General features: G+C 50.4%; 1 protein-coding gene across 7 annotated transcripts in view; it reads left to right on the top strand.

The window, feature by feature from the left end:
* The first annotated feature begins 624 nt into the window (after positions 1-624).
* The window catches only part of STARD8 (StAR related lipid transfer domain containing 8), a 120,423-nt gene continuing 114,145 nt past the window's right edge, over positions 625-6,902 (top strand). For 2 of the 7 annotated variants that reach the window (XM_087877731.1, XM_060692031.2), the window contains exon 1: positions 625-758. The gene's annotated coding sequence lies outside the window, so the exon portion shown is untranslated. Of the gene's footprint in view, positions 759-1,824; positions 1,935-6,902 lie in introns of those variants that run through there. The other 5 variants (XM_087877727.1, XM_034435136.3, XM_087877733.1 and 2 more) reach the window with 4 other exon arrangements.

Raw genomic sequence — 6,902 nt, 5'->3', positions numbered from 1 at the left:
AAATAGCCATATTTTAAGGCCATGGCGGGAAGAGCGAAGGTCAGGGGCCACCCGGAGCCCCAGGGGGAGCTGACTCCACAGGGTAGGTGGGCCCACAGAGAAGGCCCGCTCCCTAGGGGTCGCCAGCCGACATTGTCTGGCCAATGGCACCCCAAGGAGGCCCTCCCTGTGGGAACGCACTGGGCGATGGGGAGCAGTCGCTGGCCGCAGATGGTCCGAGTTGAAGTCCACAAGTTGTAAAGGGGCCACATCTGCCCACCCCTGGTCCAGTGGTGGGATTCAGCCGGTTCGCACCCGTTCGGGAGAACCGGTTGTTAACTTTCTGAGCAGTTTGGCAAACTGGTTGTTGGAAGAAATCAGAAGGGCAGAGAACCGGCTGTTAAATTATTTGAATCCCACCACTGCCCTGGTCTAAACTGAGAGGCTTGAGCAGGGGCTCGACTAGAAGCCCTCCGAGGTCCCTTCCAACTCTGTTACTTAGGGGCCGAATGGCCCAATTGGGGCGGCGCCTCCAGGCTCTCCAGCCAGGGCTCGGGAACACTGACCGGGGCCGGAGGGAGAGATGCGCCCCGAAAGCTCCGCGCGGCTCTCAGCCCGGCCAACCGCGCAGGGTCGCTGTGGAGAGGCGGGCGGGCGGGGCGGAGGCGGAGGCGGCCTCATCCGGCCGGCCACCTGAGCGCAGAGCCGCTCACTCGCTCGGACGACGGGCTGCTCTTCGCGGCTGGCGGCTCCTGCCGGGACGGGGACGCGGCCTCGGGGTAAGAGCGGCGGCGGGGCGGCCTTGGTGGGCTGCAGCGCTGGAGGGGCCGGGACCCCCTTCCCTGGACTCCGCTCCGGGGGCTTCTTCGGGGCTGGCTGGGCTGCAGCTGCGCCGGCCCAGAGCCACCGAGGACTCGCCTCTTGCGCGGGCGGAGGATGCCGCGCAGCCCCGCTTGGGAGCCCCGGCGGCCGGGCAGCAGCGCGCGGCTCCCCCGTTTCCTGGCGCGGGGAGGCGGCCGCCGGGAGTGTGCGGGGCCGGGGCGTCCGCTGCTCGGCTCGGTGCGCGAGGAGCGGAAGCCGAGCCTCCCTTCTCCTGCCCGGCCAGCTGCTGCCTTCGCGGGGAGCCGCGCTGCCCGGGGCAGGGGAGGAGAGCCGGGCGGGAGTCAGGCTCCCCAGTGGGCTCTTGTGGCCTGGAGTGCCGCAGGCTCTCTGCCCCCGGCTGGAGCCCTCCCTCTGCCCGTCTCTTGCCCTGGGCAGGCAGGCGGGCAGGCAGGCAGGAGCCCGTCCGGAGCTGTGGACGGGACTCCCTGCCTTGGAATGCCGGGGGCTGCTGTGCTGGGGGGGCTCTTGGAGCCCCTTAGAGACTCTGCTGGGCTGGCCGAGAGGTCTCCCCGACGGGGAGGCGGATCAGGGCAGGCGGCGGTTCTGGTTGTGGATCCAGGCTCGGTGGCATCTTTGGGGAGGGAGCTCGTGCTGATGCCGCCTGACCGACTCGGGCGGAGAACCTCAACCCCGCCCCAGATGTCCGAGTCGCCCTTTTATTTAAGCTGTAACTTCCACCGATGATCTGCGCTTCTCCTCCTTTCTGAGCTTGCTTCAAAGGGGAAAGGCAGCCTTTATTAGCGAAGGTTGGGCTTTCTCCTTTCCTGTTCAACGCTTGGATCTGCTGGTGTATCCATGTGGTTAAGGCGGCGCGTGCTGCGAGGGTGGCGGAATGAGAGCGTGGAAAAAGAGAAAGATAAGCAGATGAGTAGCTTCTTTGTCGGGAGGGTGGCATTCAGGGCTTTTCATTGCCTTAATAGAGCTTGAAAAGGGAGACTTGAGTCGCCCCCTGAATGCGCCTTCAGAGCAACTCATGGTTGGCTGAGCAGCCTGGGCGAAAGTGAAGGGGAAAAAAAGAAAGTGAAGGGAAAGCCTTGTGGATACCTTCAGAGCCGGCCCTGGCAGTTGGGCAGGTGAGACTCTCCTGCGTGGGCTGCTGGAGGGTGGGGGGCGTCAGTGGTGAAAGAAGCATGGCAGGGCTGGGCTCAGGGCTTCCTTCCAACTGACCTGCCTCTCCCACGCTGCCTTCTCCCCACTGCCAGCTGCCAAGAGACCAGCCTGTTGGCACAAGCCTCAGCCGACCCTGGGGGAACAGCTTTGGTCATCCGCTCAGGAGGGTCTTTGCCAGTCGGAGCATCTGCTGAGCCCGGGAGGTCTGTGGTGGAAGGCCGGGCCCTTTCAGGGCAGGAGACACGGCGCCAAGCACCACTGCTTCTCCTTAGCTTTCCAAGCTTGCTCTCATTAAACACAATTTCACCTGTCGCCTTTCTTTAACTTGGCGCCTTTTTAAGGATTTCTAACTCTCGCGAATGAAGGAAGACAAATATATGGGTCCCAGGATAATGTTGCAAGGTCCAATCTGGGCTGGGCACCGAGACTAGAGATTTACTCTTCTTAACTCTGCCCAGCCATGATTTTGTCTCTGCTTCTCCAGCACAATTCCTTCGTGCATTAGTTTTCGTATTTGATCCTCGCTATTTCTGCATCTCCCAACTACCTCAATATGCGTCCTTCATAGAGATCATTCAATCCTGTATTTGGTTCGCACTTGTTCAGGTCCATTCATATTTGATCCTGCCTCTTCTAGTTTCACCACTCACCTTTCTTAGCCCATTCCCTCCCATTGCATCCAGCTTATGTTCATGCTGCTCCTGATGTAAACCTTATTTCCCTATAACCCAGAGGGCAGAAGAAGCATACTTTTACTGATAGCCATTTTGCAGTTTTAAAACAAGCGTTGATTTCTTGCAAGAGACCATATGGTAGCTACTAGCTTTGTATGATCATTAACATTTCTCCATGTATTTCCTCATCTTTAGTAAACATTCGCAATTTATCTTCCTGCTTCAGTTTGTCACCATTTATTTGTAACTTGTAAGTTATTAGTTGCATTTTCCCGGTCAGGTAACCTGGTCCTTGACACTGTAATTTTCTGGACTATTCACTTCATTGAATCATATGATCTGTCTAACATGTTCTACAAATCATTTGGCTCCTCCTTCTTCTTATTGTTTTATTCTTTTATTAGCTGACTACAAAAACCAAAGGAAAAGAATATACAGCATTTCTAAAAAAAGAAAGCTTAAAAAAGAAACATAAATATATAGAGCATTTACTATATACTCCCAGATATACAAACATAAAGTTGTAGAGTGAATGTTTCAATGAATGGAAGCCTTAATTCATTCTCATCTATAAGTAATTTATATTGATAAGTTATTGATTTGTAAATTGTCGGTGTCATCAATTCTGAATTCTGACAACTGAATATTTGAGGCCATACATTTGTCTTTCCTATGCTGAACAATAGATCTTATAGTTAGAAATAAGGTACATAAAATCTGCTTCCTTTTTTTGTGTGTAATAGGAATTTATTTCTGTGTTTATTGTTGTATCAAGATTGATTATTGTCCCGCTCGACATACATTGTGAAACTTTTCATTTATCTTCACTGGGATCATATCTATTAAAATATTTGTGATTTTAATTTGTATTTGAGTTTCAGAAGTTTATGAATGTTTTGGTGTATTTCTTTCCAGCACTTTTGAATTTTTTTGCATAACCACCACACAGGTTAAAAGGTTCCTTCTTTGTCAAGGTATTTCCAACTTTTGGCTTTTCAACCAACCAATACAGCATCTTTGTATACAAAAATATATGTATTTTTAAGTCACCAACTAAGTCCTCTAACAACAGTGAAAGTGTTCTTTATACACTAACCATAAATGTGTCCATCATTGTTTCCCTTCCTCCTTCCCTCCCCTTCAGTCAGAACTCTTCCAGTGCCCTCCAGGCGCACTTCACACTTCATCTGCCTTCACTTTCTTGTTTTGCATTCACTTTCATTTTGCACAGGGAACAATCATCCCACACCAACGCAAGCCTCATCATACCCTTTTGGCAAATTGCACAGTTATTCCCCAAGCAAACCACAAGCATATATTTTAGCATATAATACACTATCTGTACCTGCAGCCTGTCATTTTTCAACATTCTCCAGTATTTACGATTTCCTTTCTATTAATTTTTTTCTTGAACGCTGACATTTATAGTGTTTGCCTCATATATCTGCTCTGCAAAATTCTGACTCCTTAGAGTATTTCTTCATTGTATCCCAAATAGTTTAATCGCTTTAATTTTTAATTCAGTTTTCTGTGTTGGAGTATTCTTGTTCAGCCCTCTTCCCATTTTCAAAACATATTTTAATTTCCATCAATAACTAAGACCATCTGTTGACCTCTCCCTAAGCTTTTCCAGATTTTGGTGGAGCCAGGATGGCTTTCACATTTGCTGCTGGAATTGGGTCAGCTTGTTCCCACTCATTTTGGATTATTTTATAAGGAAATTTTCTGGGGAGGGGGATGGCTTCCTCAAACTTGCCTTTGTCTTGCCTGGCCAGTTATGCGGAACAGCAGGGATGTTTCAAGGATAGAGAAGGATGGTCTTTTTCTCCTTCCAGGCTGTGGTCTTTCACGCTGGCTCTGTGGGAGCTCCTGATCCATGGAAGAGGTGGTTTTCCAAAGGAGGAATGGGAAAAGGAAAAAAAAATTCTTAATAATCCTCTACCAAAAGTCTGGCCCCAATGCCTGGGGGAAGAGTTGAGTCTTCCAAAAAGCCAGCAGGGTAGACACCGTCCATGTCTCCAAGGAGGGTGTCCCATAGGGCAGAGAAGGCCCTACGCTTTCTGGGCCCTCCTCCACATGGCATCTGCCCACTCTGCCAGATCTAGTAAGACTAGCAGAAGCCAGCAGGGAGAGTCGATGAGTAGCCCAGCCTCTTGGTATGAAGGGTTTAAAGTTGACAACCAGCACCTTAAATTCTGCTTGGAGTGTCTTGGGAGCCAGCGTGGGTCTTACGTGGGTATACCAGCTAATCTTATTCTCATAGTTCCTTGATAAAAGAATTGTGGAAGGAATGGCCAGCCAGTATCCTCTTTGCAGCTCTGAGGCTAACTGGCTACAAAAATCAGTTGGTTTGTGTGAGAGGAGGCAGACGTGTCCCTGGATTCCTGAAAACCCTGAAGTGAAGAAGGGGAAGAGGCTGCAGCTGGAGGGGCCAGTGGCCTTCCGGGGATCCTGCCAAGGCCAGGAAGAAGCCCTGCTGTGGGAGGAAAAGCTTGGGGTGCCCCACCCTCGGGAAGTGGGTCAGGCTCCTTCCTAGGCTGAGCTCCATCCGAATCCCATACAGGCTTTGGAGTGCTTTGAACTCCAGTTGGCTGGCTTTATGTTCCTTAGTGGGCCCAGTTGGCCATTTGGTGCTTGAGTGGAATTTTTCTGGTGGGGGTGTGTGATTTCAAGCTTTATTTTGTCTGCAGCAGATGCTTTATGAATGACCATGAGGAGTGTTGCATTAATTTAAAAGCAATTTTACGAGGGTCAGCGGGTGTTGCGTTCTAATAGAAACTCCTTCAGTTATACTGTTGTTAGCCAAGAAATAAAAACAGTCCAAGAAACAAAACATTAAAAGGAAGAAATGTTTTAAAAAAAAACCTTTCTAGTGTGCTCTCTCTTTCTCTCTCTCTTTGCCTCCCTCTCCCTCTTCTTTCTCTTAACCTGTTTCAGGCTACTCTTGCAGCACAGACTTCCCGGCCAAGGTGGAATATTCAGTTCTGGAGTTTGAAGGGAGAGAACCGAACAGCCTCTCCATATCTGAGCATCTAACTACTGGCATACTCAAAGATGAGCATAGGTCAGGCTGTGCTCAGGTTATAGGGAGATGAAGATGGAGGGGAGGGGAGGGGTCCCAGGATGTGGCCCTAGAGCAGTATTTCTCAACCTTGGAAGCTTGAAGATGGGTGGACTTCAACTCCCAGATTCTGGGAGTTGAGGTCCACCCATCTTCAAGCTTCCAAGGTTGAGAAACACTGCCCTAGAGTCTAGACCTTAAGAAATGAAACCCAAGCTTAGTTTTCAAGGGTTCCTTGGGGCAGAATCTTTACATGCAGAGTTGCCTTCCCTTGTCGGTGAGTAGCTCTACAAGATAAGAGCCTTGGTGGCGCAGCAGACTAAAGTGCTGTTAAGTAGCACCAGCTGCCTGCAATTACTGCAAGTTCAAATCTCACCAGGCTCAAGGTTGACTCAGCCTGCCATCCTTTCGAGGCAGGTAAAATGGGGACCCGGTTTGTGGGGGCAATAAACTGACTTTGTGTAAAAAAGAACACCGCTTTGGGAGGGGGGGCGAAAGCCCTACTAAGCAGGTATATTGAAAAAGTATGAAGGCTATTGCTTAACGCATTGTAAGCCGCCCTGAGTCTCTGGAAACGGGTGGCATATAAATCGAACCAATGAATAAGTCCTCATGCATTTGAGAAGGGGTCCCCGGCTGCCCTTTTCTCCTTCGCTTGGGGGTTATTTCTTTTGGAGAAGTTCTACAGTCCTGCCTCTTTAAGCCTGTTTCCTCCTCCCTGGAGGAAGTGCAGGCAGAGGCTGGTGAGCGGGATTTAGCCGTTCCAGAGAGCAAGGACCTCTTTCGGAATGACGTGGAAGGAGGACCAAGGCCAGCACGGAGAAGGAATGCATTAACCTTTATGCCCGGTCCTGCCGCCTTTTGCAGCAGCTGAGTTAGACCACATTCCGATTAAGTCAAGGGTCTTCCCTCCCCCAGCCCAGTTAATAATTGAGCCACAATGACTCTCCTTGTGCTGCGTCTCCGTCAAAGTCACGGCACATAATTATATTAACTTCTGCAGGCGTTTGGGACTCAGAGGTTTAAAGAGAGAGGTCCTTTTTAATTTTGGGCGGGGGATATTCCTCCTAAAGCTATCTTGGTTCTGGGTGTTAGAAACCAGAGGCATGTTTCAAAACCTTCCTGTGACAACTCATCAAAGATTTCTAGTGTTTCGTTACACAGGGTAGCTGGAAACAGCTGGAGTTCGGACAGAG

Source organism: Pantherophis guttatus, chromosome 12 (assembly GCF_059756535.1).
Source record: "Pantherophis guttatus breed Tessera chromosome 12, ASM5975653v1, whole genome shotgun sequence".
Taxonomy (NCBI): Eukaryota; Metazoa; Chordata; class Lepidosauria; order Squamata; family Colubridae; genus Pantherophis; species Pantherophis guttatus.
Note: the sequence above shows the minus strand (reverse complement) of the source record. Positions and strands in the feature narration are given on the sequence as shown.